Genomic DNA, 13,686 nt, shown 5'->3' on the forward strand with positions numbered 1-13,686 from the left:
AAACTGCGACATCATGACCTGAGCCGAAGTCGGACACTCAACTGACTGAGCCACCCAGCTGCCCCTGTATTTTGACTTTAATCAAGCAACTCTGAATAGTCCAAATGCATTTAAGGCTAATGACCTTCCCCCCAAATACTGCTTTTACTGCATCACACACATTTTAGTAAGTGGTATTTCAATATAACTAAATTCAGAATCCTTTCTAATTGATTTATTTGTCCTATGGGTTATTTAAATCCTTATTTCTTAATTTCCAAACAGAGGGAGATTTTCTAGTTAATCTTATTTTTTAATTAAATTTTGATGGAAATGATATTCTGACTTAAAGATACACACACACACACACACACACACACACACACACACACACACATATATTTACCAATTAGGTCAAGATTTTTTAGTCATGTTATTAAACTTGTATGTGCACATTTGTTTCTTATGTATCCTACTCAGTGCATATTTAATCTGAGAGTCTATAGTTTTCATCAAATCTCAGATATTCCTGATTTACATTTCTCCTTCCCCACTCTCTCTATTCCTGGCATTCGTAGGATGCATCCTGGACCTTCTCATCTTTTTTCCATTCCTCCTAACTCCTTATAAGACATACCTTTCATATGCCACTTGGGTCCTCTGGGTCCCACCTTGCTCCTGGTCTGTGGGCACTGACTTTCCCCAGTTGCCAGCTTGGCCACAGACTTTGTACCTGGAACAGCCTAATGGTTCCTCTAGACTCTACTCATGGCTCCCTGTTGGACCTTAGGAGTATAGGGTATTAACACCTGTGGGCAAATCTTTGACCAGTGGGTGATGGGAGCCATTGGATAAATTCTCTCCCCCCCCCCCCCCAACAGAAGAACTGTTCTGAACTGCGGAGGTTACCCCAGACTGTCCACGAGACCAGTTATCAGCTGGACTTGAGACCAACTTGGAACATTCTCAGCTTCTGCCTCAAGGGCTTCGTCCCCTGCGCTGCCCCCTGTGAATCCTCCCCACACCTCTTTCAATTTTTAATCCTCTCTTCTGCTGTTTGGAAATTTCAGTAGATTGATTTTTCAATCTATTGTAATTTTCAGTGATGAAAAAAAAACAACAACCTCTGGATGGAACCGTTTGACATGGTTTATAACCCCAGATCTATTAATTATCAGCTTTTAAATTTTTGTCTCAACTTCTTTATTTTAAAATGGAAGTAAGAGACTCACTTCAGGATTTTATGAGGATTCAGTGATTTAATACTCATGATACATACTTCACTATATCTGTCACATAGTAATCGTTCAATAAACGTTAGCCATGACGATGTTCATTCGTTAAATTTTAATTTCAATGACAGTTCCAGAAGTCCTTTCTGAAGTCTAAATCTATTTGGGCCTTGGGATTTTTTTTTTGTCTTTTTTTGTAGATTTTCCCCCATTTTTATGCCCTCATTCATTTTACACATACTCATTTCATACTCAATACTTTCTGATTCTTTTTCGATGATTTCATTAAAATCAGGTCTGGGCCTGTCCTGTTTCTTCTGTGTCTATCGGTGATCACCCATGGGGAGACAATGTGAATGAGAAGTTTGGGGGAAATAAAAGCTTCCTCTGTCATCATTCAGCCCACACCACCCCCTCCATTTCACCTCATTGCTCACAGATTGGAGCTGTTCTGTCCTGGGATTAAAAAAACAACAAAGTAGTTCTGTGGCTCCCAGGAGAATTGTTTCCCATTAGAATAGACTTATTTAGTAATGGTTTGGGAGGATGGGGGCACCAAACATGTTTCCTTTCGTGTTCTCAGGGCCACCCTCCTCTAGGCCCTCCCACTGCCTGCTTCCTGCATACATTCTGACTTCCACTAGATGAGTGGGGGTCAAGGCCAACAACAGCAAAGCCACCAGCTTCCTCTCTCAGCTGCCTCTCCCTCTCTGAGGAGAGTTTTCCTTCTTGAGCTTTTCTCTGGGGTTGTAGTAGCTAGTTTGTTTTCAGGCATGATCCCTAGTAAAACTGTGAATTAAATGAAATCTGTCTTTGCCTTTCCCTTATATTCTCCCCATGCATTCATAATTTTATAATTTCAACATGTAATCACTGTTAGAAACACTAGTACATGTTTTACGGTCTTTTTTGTCATATTAAGTTTTCAAAACCTAGTGTCTGTTTTGCATTTCCAGAACATCTTAATTCAGAGTATCTACGTTACATTTCAAATGTCCGTAGCCACATGCGGCCACCATCTTCGATAGCACAGATCCACATACGTGGTGTCCAGATACGAGAGGGAGAGCCAGTCCATAAGGTCATATCTCTGAATGGAACACATTTTGTATGCTTGTTTGCCATAAGAAATAAGCACACGGCAAGGGGTGCTTGGGTGGCTCAGATGGTTGAGCATCCAACTCTTGATTTCGGCTCAGGTCATGATCTTCTGGTTCGTGAGTTCAAGCCTGTGGCAGGCTCTGCAGTGACAGCATGGAGCCTGCTTGCGATTCTCACTCTCCCTCTCTTTCTCTGCCCCTAGCCCACTTGTGCTCTCTCTCTCTCTCAGATTAAATAAATAAACTTAAAAAAAAAAAAAGAAGTCAACACACATTAAAATGACAAACTTCAATTAAAGACAGTAGGTCAGCATGGATTGTACCTAACTATCTGTACAACTTTTTCTCCAGAAAATCAAGGTAGTCGACCTTGGCTATCACGCTTAAAGCTGCACGAATTACCACTTGTACATATTTGTGTGGGGTTTTTTTTTGTTTTTGTTTTTTATTTTCAATATATGAAATTTATTGTCAAATTGGTTTCCATACAACACCCAGTGCTCATCCCAAAAGGTGCCTTCCTCAATACCCATCACCCACCCTCCCCTCCCTCCCACCCCCCATCAACCCTCAGTTTGTTTTCAGTTTTTAAGAGTCTCTTATGCTTTGTCTCTCTCTCACTCTAACCTCTTTTTTTTTTTTTCCTTCCCCTCCCCCATGGGTTTCTGTTAAGTTTCTCAGTATCCACATAAGAGTGAAAACATACAGTATCTGTCTTTCTCTGTATGGCTTATTTCACTTAGCATCACACTCTCCAGTTCCATCCAGGTTGCTACAAAGGGCCATATTTCATTCTTTCTCATTGCCACGTAGTACTCCATTGTGTATATAAACCACTTGTACATATTCGATGATATTGTGCCATTATCAAAATATGAGTAAGGTGTGTACATGAAGAGTTGAAAACACATCACAAAACAGTGAACATTTGGCAACAGGAAAGGAGAAAAGGAGACATACATTGGAAACCAACATGCCACATCTTGCCTATCAGCTTAAGCTCTAAACTAACTTGCCGCTACAACTTAGCCAAGTAAGAGGTTTCCCTTAAACCAGTCACTTCCAAAAGGATCTCTGTTTTTCTTATCTAAAAATGGTGGTACTATATCTCTTGCAAATAAAGTATTCAACACGATGCCCAGCTTCTATAGTCTAGCTACGATTATATTATTATTATTATTATTAAAATCAGGAACAAGATAATAGGACAGAGACATCGGCATGTGACCCAGGTCCTGGCAACTCAATGATAAACAAACTGCATTCCTGGCCACGGTGGGATAGAGTGTCCAGGGGAACAGGGGAGAGAGACAACAGGCCTATAAACAAACATATAGCTCTAGATTGTGGTACCCGCTAGGAGAGAATAGGATGTGGTGATGGAGAAGGGGAGCATTTACCTTAGCTAGGGGTCAATGGGGAAAACCTTTCCAAGGCACTGGCTCACGTAACCCATGAGCCTTCCATGGGGACTCGGGAATGTGGGAAGTGCTGGGGAATGTGGTCCAGGCCAGGGCTCTCAACAGTGGAGAGAGGCGAGATGCTTCTAATTGTATGGCTCCTGGGCTGTCAAAGAATAAAACCAAGACTAAAGGAACTTCTACAAAAAGAAGAAGAAAATCCCTGAGTTAATTTACTCACCATTATGGAATACAGATGCTGGGTATTTTGCTAGAGATGGGGCAAGGGAAACAGGGAGTTAGAGGGGCAGGGGCAGGATGGTTGTGCTAATTAAGGATGGGAGATTGCTCCCTAGATAAGGTGGAATAAGTCCACAGGACTATAATTTTAATGTTTGCACTTAACCAATATAATTATAATAATAATCATAATAATTATTATAATAATAATTATAATAACAATTATTATATAATATTATAATATAATATATTATAATGTATTATATTATAATGTATTATAATATATTATAATTATATATTATAAGTATATAATAATATAATATATTATATTATAATATATTATAATAATATAATATTATATTATTATATATAACTATAATAATATATAAAAATTATAATAATAATGTTTGCACTTAACCAATTCATATTTTAACAAAGAGGCCATGTAGTCGCATTAGTAATTCACAAGACAGTCGCATTAGTAATGGATGAGTAATGAATTCACACTGCAACTTGGTGATGGGCCCACGTGTAAAGTGAGGTGCTGAAAATATTCTTTCATTCCCGTTGACGTGTCTGTGTCATCCTCTCTCCTCCGCCTCCCTGGGACACGTTTGAATTTGCCAAATGTGGCTGTGAGGCCCAGGGCAAGAAGGTAAAGCTGGGCCAAAGAGCCCTTGTCCCAGCTGACATAGGTTCGGGCCAGAGAGGGCTCTAGCCAGGGAAGAATGAAACCCAGGTTAAGGACCTGCCAGCCGGAGGTGAAGACCCCCAGGTCACTCACAGGACCCACAGCACCAGCTTCCCCTCCTGGTGTCTAGAAAGGCAGAATGTCATGTCGGCCCCTCCCCCACCCACCCCAACTGAAATCTGCATATTAATCAGCTCCACAAGGGATTCCTGGGTCCGGTATTGTCTGGGAACTGTGCCAGCCTTGGTAAGGACCCTGGAGGGTCCCTCAAGATGGGATGGGATGGTACTGGAGAGTTTCAAAAGAACTGTGACACGATCTCTATTTTAAAGACTTGTATGACTGTCATATGGAAGAGGTTGACTGTTCTCTTGGGAACCTAGCCTACATAAAGAAGAGGTGACAAAGCAGGATGCAAGTCTTGTTGTTGGTACTTTTTCTCTGGATTCTGGTACCTTGGCAGTCAGAAAGAGACTGGAGAACCAGTCTAGATCGACAGAGCAGTTGTTTAATCCATCCCTGTTAATTGATTCAGTGCAAGTAATTTGATACTCATTTATGTGCACAGAGAGGAAGGTTAAAAATCCAGTCTGATGTCCTGTACATACAATATCAGGCTATCAAAACAATGTTTCCACATATCATTGTAGGTAGTATATATGTGTGTGTGCATATGCACATATAAAGTATACATTTAAAGAGTATTTGACATTCTCAGTATTTTGGTATTATTGCAATGAGATAATAGTTTTTAAAAAGTATAAGCCTCAGACCTATTTAAAAATGTAATGGTATAAAGATCTGTTATTTTTCTGACAGTTTTGGGGTAAGTTAGGAATTTTCCATTTTTAATCTTTAAGATTGATGTTGGTTAATTAGATTGTATCTCTAAATTCGTTTCTTAGAGAAGTGATCCCAGTGTTTAAAAATGAGTTCAAGTGTATTTAGAAAACTTGGGAAGATTTGTCATTATGTAGACAAAACAGGTCACTGGATTTTTTTTCCCGCCAGGATATTTTGTTGTTACATGAACTTCTCAAGGAAAATTTCTACAAGCGGAAGTTGAGAAATTTGCAGTATTTTCCCTCGAATCAAATGTCAAAGCATATCTGGAGAGACCCAAAACAACAAGGTTAATATTAATTCTCTTTGTTTAACCAGATGATAGGATAATTTTATTCTGTTTATTTGTGTATAATATCAGGAAAGCTGAAGCATTCACATGCTGGCTTTAAAAAAATTTTATGTGTTGTTCAAAACTTGGCCAGTGTTTAAAAGTACCAAAAGAAATGTAAAAATGAAAATTACCCATAATCATATTAGCCACAGATGATTACTGATAACATTTTGGTCTTTCTCTACCAAATTATTTTTTTATTCTACTCTTTTCACCCAACAATGGGCTGGTGAAAATTTTATGAGTTATTAATTATTACAAGTATCGTCTCTAGATGTCTACAGAGCACTTCATTGTAGGTTAGCACCAATAACTTACTTAGGTAATATCTTTCTATTGAATTTTTGTGATTATTTCCAGTTGTTTAGACATAAAGCTGCCATGGAAACTCCTTGAAGACAAACATTTTCTAAGATCATACTTTAAATAATTTTCTGTGTAGATGCTTTCTTATGAAAGGTCTGGTTTTGTGCATTTCTGAGTAAGATGGAAAGGTAGTATCATTCATGATTTACAGGTAAGGGTCTGACCCAAGAGAACTCATCAAATTAATGAAGGAAGTAGGTTTAGACTTGGGACCAGTCAGTTAAGCATCCAACTCTTGATCTAGGCTCAGGTCACGATCTCACGGTTTGTGCGTTTGAGTCCGGCATCAGGCTCTGCACTGACAGCATGGAGCCAGCTTAGGATTCTCTGTCTCCTGTCTCCCTCTCTGTCTCTGCCCCTACCCCATTTGTGGCATCTCTCTCTCTCTCTCTCTCTCTCTCTCTCTCTCTGTTTCTCAAAAATAAATAAATCAACTTGGAAAAAATATAGCTTTAGAATTGGGAGTTCTGGTTATTTGGGTTCTTTAGTAGGACTCTTTCTTGCCAAAACCGTCTCAGATGATTGAAAAGGAGTGTCAGATGTCACTTTACTCATTATTTAAATAACAAAGCACTATTTGCGATAAGATGATTTTTAAAATGCTTCAGTTATTCGGAAAGAACTGAATTCAGAAACCATACCCTTTTACAATCAAAACATCAATGAAATACTTCTACTTACTGAGATATTCTTCATCTCTGCAATCTGGAAAGAGCTCTACCTATTTCCATGTTGCTTCCCCTACTGATCTCCTGGAAGACATGTGTTATGTCTTATTTATAACACAGACAGCTCCAACTCTTGGCAGGACCTTTGGTATAAGTAGTCCCCAGTGAATGTTTTTGGAACGGGGCCAACATTGTATTTTAAACACTAAAACTAAAAAGGCAATAAAGAATTAGTAGATTCTTAAATCCTTTGACACAAGAATAAAAACAAAGCATTTATTTTCCAGGTGAAATGTTGAATGCACCATTCATTAATTCAGCTGGATGCTGGGACCAAAGGTAGATAAAACCCACATGGTCCCTCCTTCCCTCATGGAGTATGCCACTGAATGAGGGCTTTAGATAAGGACACAGACAATAACAAGAAAATTAGATATGCTCTCACAGGGCAAATACGGAAAAGCAAAATTTGAGTGGAGTTGAGAGGAAGAATAAAGATCAGTTAAATGTACGAAAAAGTGAACACGTGGGCTTTATGGTGTAACAGCAATAAATTGTGGAACGACAATGGGGCCAGGAAGTGGTAAGTTTCCAGTGGCTTGAAAACACAGCTTATCTTCAAAGTAAAGTACTTAAGGAGCGCCTGGGTGGCTCAGTGGGTTAAGCGACCGACTTCAGCTCAGGTCATGATCTCACAGTTTGTGAGTTCAAGCCCCTCATTGGGCTCTGTGCTGACGACAGCTCAGAGCCTGGAGCCTGCTTCCCAGATTCTGTGTCTCCCTCTCTCTCTGCCCCTCCTCCGCTCACGCCCTTGTCTCTCTGTCTCAAAAATAAATAAAACATTTTAAAAAAACAACAACAACAAAAACAAAGTAAAGTACTTAAAACTGTGGGGAGTGCGGAAAGCAGCACGTACAGTTACTGATAATACTTCAATCAGCTTCCAGCCTCCACCCCTTCTGGAGCCCACATCAGCATTTAGATAGCGGTGCTCCATACGATACACACATGAACGGGATTTGTGTTCTTTTGCCATGTTAGGCAAAAGCATTCCTGCAAACCCTTTCCAGTTGTGAAAAAAAAAAAACAAACCCTAAGAACAGTCCTGTATCTGAAATCTCATCGGTAAGTTTCCTAGCGATTGCAAGCCAGCATACAGGCCCATGCAGGCATCAACACTCTCTAAGGTCGCACATACACTGGAGAAGACCAATGGATAGATTTATCGAGCTCTGCGGGTGCCTGTGCTGTGCCCATGGACCTTCAGAGCTTCTACCCGCTGTGACCTGCTCAGGCCTTTCAGAGACAGAGCGTTCAGAGCCCACGTGACCTGAAGGAGCAGCATCCCCAGCCCCCAGGAGAGCAGTCATAGAGGCAAGGACATCTTGGGACACCCTGCCATCCTAGAGAGATCGCGCAAGACAGCAGTATGCCCTTCCCCCCCATCCTGTGCCGGAAAAAAGTCACTGTTGTGACAGTTTGGGGCAAGCCACTTGCATTCCAAGACTCTCCATTTCCTCAATCATAAAATGTGGTAGATAAAACCTATCCCTCCTCTCTCCAGAAATAATATAATTGAACACATTTTGCATTGTACAAGTGCCAAGTAGTATTGAGACAGGAATGAGCTTCAATATCAGCAAAGCAATAGTCCAAATGTTTCTGATACTCATTTAATTCTCCTGTTATTTTGTGACTCAGTATCAACTTCCTGGAATGTATTAAGGAGTTTCTTCTTTTCAAAAATATTATTCAGTGCATTCTTTGCTGTTGGTATTTTCTAATAACATTATTTGGAAACATCAGCAGAAATGGCATCCTCCCTCAGCACTGTCCCCATTAAAAAATGAACAGTTTGTTTCCCTTACGCCGCCCCATGTAAATACTGATGCAAAACTCATCCAATGATTTCATTGCTTTTACGGTCACCTGCCAAATACCTCACCTAAAATACCTGTTAATTAGAGAGAGAGTTCTGGGCAACACTTAATAGTAATCATTTGGTCCTTTCTTTTCTTTCAAATATAGGCTTTTTGGCATGTATTTTTAAGAGAAGCCATGAGCCAGCTCTGGTACACAGCCTCCCTCAGATTCCACTAATGTGTAATCGGCAGCAACAGGGTCGGAAGTGCAAATTCGCTTGGTGCACATTCACTGAGCACCTACCTTAAGGACAGTACACTATGCGGAAGATACTCTCGGAATATCCTTTATTTTTTGTATTTAAAAAAATTTTGTTTTAATGTTCATTTATTTTTGAGAGAGAGAGAGAGACAGTGCAAACAGGGGAGGGGGCAGAGAGAGAGAGGGAGATACAGAATCTGAAGCAGGCTCCAGGCTCTGAGCTGTCAGCACAGAGCCAGATGCAGGGCCCGAACCCACGAGCCGGGAGGTCGTGACCTGAACCAAAGTTGGATGCTTAATCACTGAGCCATCCAGGCGCCCTTCCAAATTTCCTTTAAACAGGAAGGCTCCTTGGGAAGTTTATGATAATGAAGCCACTGGAACTAATGATTGGACTAACTGAACAAAAATATTTTTTCTACGCTGATCTTTTTTTCCTAACAATAAAAGTAATACATGCTCATTTGTGAACATTCAAGATATATAGAAAAGTATATATTTTTTTTTATTTTTTTAATGTTTATTTATTTTGAGAGAGAGAGAGAGAGAGAGAGAGAGAGAGAGAGAGAGAATGAGTAGGGGAGGGGCACAGAGGGAGGGAGACACAGAATCCAAAGCAGGCTCCAGGCTCTGAGCTGTCAGCACAGAGCCTGACGCGGGGCTTGAACTCACAGACCGCAAGATCATGACCTGAGCTGAAGTTGGACGCCCAACCGACTGAGCCACCCAGGCGCCCCTAGAGAAGTATGTTTTTAAAAAGCACTCGTAGTAAAAGAACCTAAGGGGACCCAGTGTTAATATTGTGTCATATTTGTGTAAAAATGAGATCATATGGTATAAGGCATTTTGTATCCTTTTTTGACATTATATTATTTCATTTAACATCTTTTGACAACAATTACATACTGTAACATCATGTTTATATACCAAGTTTAGGTTTATTTAACCTAAATTTTTGATATAATAAACAAAGCTATGGTGAATTCTTGCCCTCATATCTTTTTGTAATAGACTTATATAGTAAAATTATTAATTAGCTCAGCTGGTATTTTTTTCTTTTCTTTTCTTTTCTTTTCTTTTCTTTTTTTTTTACCACAGATTCTACTTGTCAAAGGACAGACACAGTTTTAATACCAGTAAGCAAAAAGAAAGCAAAATCATGCCAAATCCTATCATGGAAATATAACTAGAGATAAAATTTCAATATATATTCTATTGTCTTTTTTTTTTTTACTTAATCCAGAATATGATTTGATGTATGATATGAGCCAAGGAGCTAATTTTTTTTAATTTCTCAAATTAGTTAATTTTGCCAACATTATGTTTATGATAATCTACCCATTCCCACATTGACTTCTAGTGATCTCACCTCTGGTCAAAAATGAACCAAAAGAGTATCTTGGCTAGATCCAGGGGTTTCTTGGGACACAGAGCTGAAGATGAGATGCATGGCTCCTGGCCACAAATAAAATATGGGTTTTGCCAGTTATTTTCTTTGTTATAGACCTAGAGTCAGTCTTGCATTAGATAGATTTAAAGACTCTTGCCTCAACCCGCTCACCATTTCACAGTGCCCCTTCATCCCTCACCCTTAGCTCTAACTCTGGAAGGAGATAGGCTCAAAGACCCCCGCTAGTCATTACCATAGGGCATCTCATTGGTTTTAGACGATTCCAGGCATTTGGAGAAAACGAGCCATTTCCAATCCATTGGCCAAGGAGCAAGATTCTCTCTCTCTCCAAATACCACTCCTTCTACCTCATCTCCTCTTGCTTCCCTCGCCCATTTTTATGACCTTCCCACAGGTGACAGTTGGGCTTAGGATCTCTTGGACTTTTCTCTAGGTTCCTTGAAGGCCAATCTGCCTTGAACCATGCATCGGAATGAAACTAAATTGATTTCCTTATATCAAGTTGAGCAGTAGCTTGGTAAGCACGATAGTACAACCTCAGTAGATTGTATAATGACTGCATTCTGATCTCAGAAGCAAATGCAGTTGCAGGGGAAAAAAATCAAATGGAGATAAAGAAAAGACCTTAAGACTCCACGATTTTGTAAAGGAGGAAAATGTTGGAGATTTTGACCTACACCCGTTGAAACAAAATATCACCTGGACCCGTTTTGAACCTCATCATACATATGACTCCTAAACTTTTTATGTAATCAGGTTAGCACGAATGCAAAGCGTTTAACATGTTCCGATGCAAAACCAGAAGACGAATTCCAATTATTCTTAACATCCGCCCACTAACATACCGTAAATGATTTACTTGGGAATCTATTGCAATAAAGTTCACCTTCAGAAAGTGGCAGTCAGAAAAGCTTCACGAAAACCAGACTTGTTTTCACGTCGAAACTGCTGTGCTTTTTCATTTGGAGAAATCACTGACTTGCTCTAAATAGAGTGGGCTCTTTGTTGTTGTTATTATAAGCTTTCCTTGGCCTAGAATTTTCCTGTTTATTCACTATGAGGAAGAGCGTGCTTTGTGTTTCTAACATTGGAGTGGTGGTTCCTAACTCTGTAGGCGTATTGAAGGTAGTGATGTTCATCATAATCACCACAATGAGCTGTGACCCCCGAAGAGGTGATCTCCAGTGGTCTGTATCTGGGGCTTCCCGGAGAAGTACAACTGGGCACAGCTGTGCATTAGAATAAATTAAGGGCTTCTTAATTACATTCATATTTTCTCCCTGAACTCTTAAGTCCATCATTTCTCACCATTTTTGCCATGAGGACCCTTTGCCCCTGCAAAACTTTTTAACAGAGACAAACATATTTGAGAGGATAGTTAGAAAGTCAGTCTTTACGTAACTCATGCCACCCACAGCCAGCTGCGTGGCCCTGGCTGAGTTGGTGAACTTTGTTTCCCTTATTTGTAAAAGGGGGACAACAGGATAGACCTGTGGGTTTATATATATGATAACAATTACGTACAATGGTGTCTCTAAATGCTTAGCAGTGTGCCTAGCACGTTAGGCACTCAGTAGGTATTCGTGGTGGTGAAGGGTGATATTTGGCAGCCGTTTGACCAAACCTTCATCTGGCTTCTACCTACCGGAACCCACCAGTCAAAAGTCTTTACCCTTTGCTTTACAGTCTCTTGCTGTACAACTGAGAGATCAGTCAGGCTATTCATTTTTTAATATGAGACTCTGATGATATCACAAAGTCTTTGCTTTAATTTTTTATTCCAGTTTAACAACAGGAACAAATATAAATGACATTGTATTCGCAGACATTGGATTTTTGAAAGATTTGACTTTTGAACGTACGGGAAGTAATTTCTGTGTAAATAGATTCTTGAGTGTTATGCATTTTCCGAAGGAAATAGAGTGGTTCTGTTTGTTTGCTTACTTGCTTTGCCATTTTTTAAAAAGATTTGGAAGTACATATATAAACATCTTGAATTGTGCTGCTTAAAATAAGCATTTGGGGCCAAAGAGCCCGGGATAACAGTGACCAGCCTAAGAACAGGGTGAATCTGGGGAATTTCTGAGAACCTGGTGGCCCAGGAACATCTGAATGTTCCAAGCAGAGACCAGACCAAAGTAGTGGGTGGGAATAAGGGCAACACAGATCAGAAGGCTCATTGGAATTCATCTGACTTCAGAGTTTAGGTCAAGCCAGGTAGAGGATTGACTCGAACTTGGTGGTTATCAAACTTGGCCAGAAGAACCTAAACAAAGAGGAGACAGTATGTCTAAGGTCAGTGGGGGGGGGGGGGGGGGGGGGATGGAAACCAGGTGACACGAGAAATCAGAGTGTAGTGACATCTGCTCTTTTTTCCTGACCTCTCTCCTGTCCCCCTCTGGTGGTGGCATGTCGATTTTACTTGAGGGAGCTATCATCCCCTCATTGCCAAGGGCGTGGGCACATGACCTCAGCTGAGCCAGTAAGTGCCCTCCCCCAGGAATTCAGATCTTCAACTGAAAACGCAAGGAGCTTATTCATCCTGACAGCAGTGCCCTGAAAAACTTTCCGTTCGTTTTTGTACCTTGATCCCCACAACGGCCCTGAGGCTGGTCTTTTCTGAGGCCTGTTTATTTAACTTTTCTTCAACTTCTGTGTGCTGCCCCATGTCATTCCAACAAATTCCTCTTTTATCATTGAGTTAGCCTAAATAATTTCTGTTGCTTGCCACCAAAGAACCCTGGCAAGGGTTCAGGAATCCAGACAACAGTCTGGCCAGCAGAACTGGTGGGTCAGCAACCTTCTCCCCTGGCCAAGAAGCCTCTTATATTAACATGTGAGGAGAGAGTTACCCTCAGGAGCAACAAATGCAGGCCAGCAAGTGCACATGGGTGAACTCTTGCTAGGAAACTGATCTGGCAGTTGCCCAAGATGGACTGGGGGAATGTGAGAACTGAGTTACTGGTTAATCATTGCTTATCACCAAATTATGAGGCACTTTCTGTTTTGAATGCATCTAGTATGAGTGCCAGCCCAGGTAAAATCAATGTTGACTCAATCAATCTATTAAAAAAAGTGGAAACTATTGAAATGTCTCTTCCCAGAAGATGTCACTTGGAATAACACCTTGACTTAGACCCTCATCAAAGTAACCTTCCTTGCCAGCTTGGTTTCAGCCCTCTGCCTTGCTGATCCAGGCCCCTTGAGCAGTTATGGTCCTTGCCTTTTGTACCAAGAAGGATCCGGTCAAAATTTTTGCTGCACGCTGTCCTTTGGTATTCATTTCTAAGTCTATTGT

General features: G+C 40.5%; 1 protein-coding gene and 1 long non-coding RNA gene across 3 annotated transcripts in view; both read left to right on the plus strand.

Annotated features, from left to right (window-relative positions):
* The window catches only part of COL4A3 (collagen type IV alpha 3 chain), a 136,570-nt gene that overhangs the window by 5,033 nt on the left and 117,851 nt on the right, over positions 1–13,686 (plus strand). The window lies entirely within an intron of this gene.
* LOC147578713 (uncharacterized) lies at positions 2,956–11,289 on the plus strand. The gene is made up of 3 exons (XR_015255592.1): positions 2,956–3,344; positions 5,654–5,774; positions 10,783–11,289. It is a non-coding gene; the product is annotated as an uncharacterized LOC147578713 (long non-coding RNA).

Source organism: Puma concolor, chromosome C1, assembly GCF_028749965.1.
Source record: "Puma concolor isolate L17-30 chromosome C1, mPumCon1.1.hap2, whole genome shotgun sequence".
Classification (NCBI taxonomy): domain Eukaryota; kingdom Metazoa; phylum Chordata; class Mammalia; order Carnivora; family Felidae; genus Puma; species Puma concolor.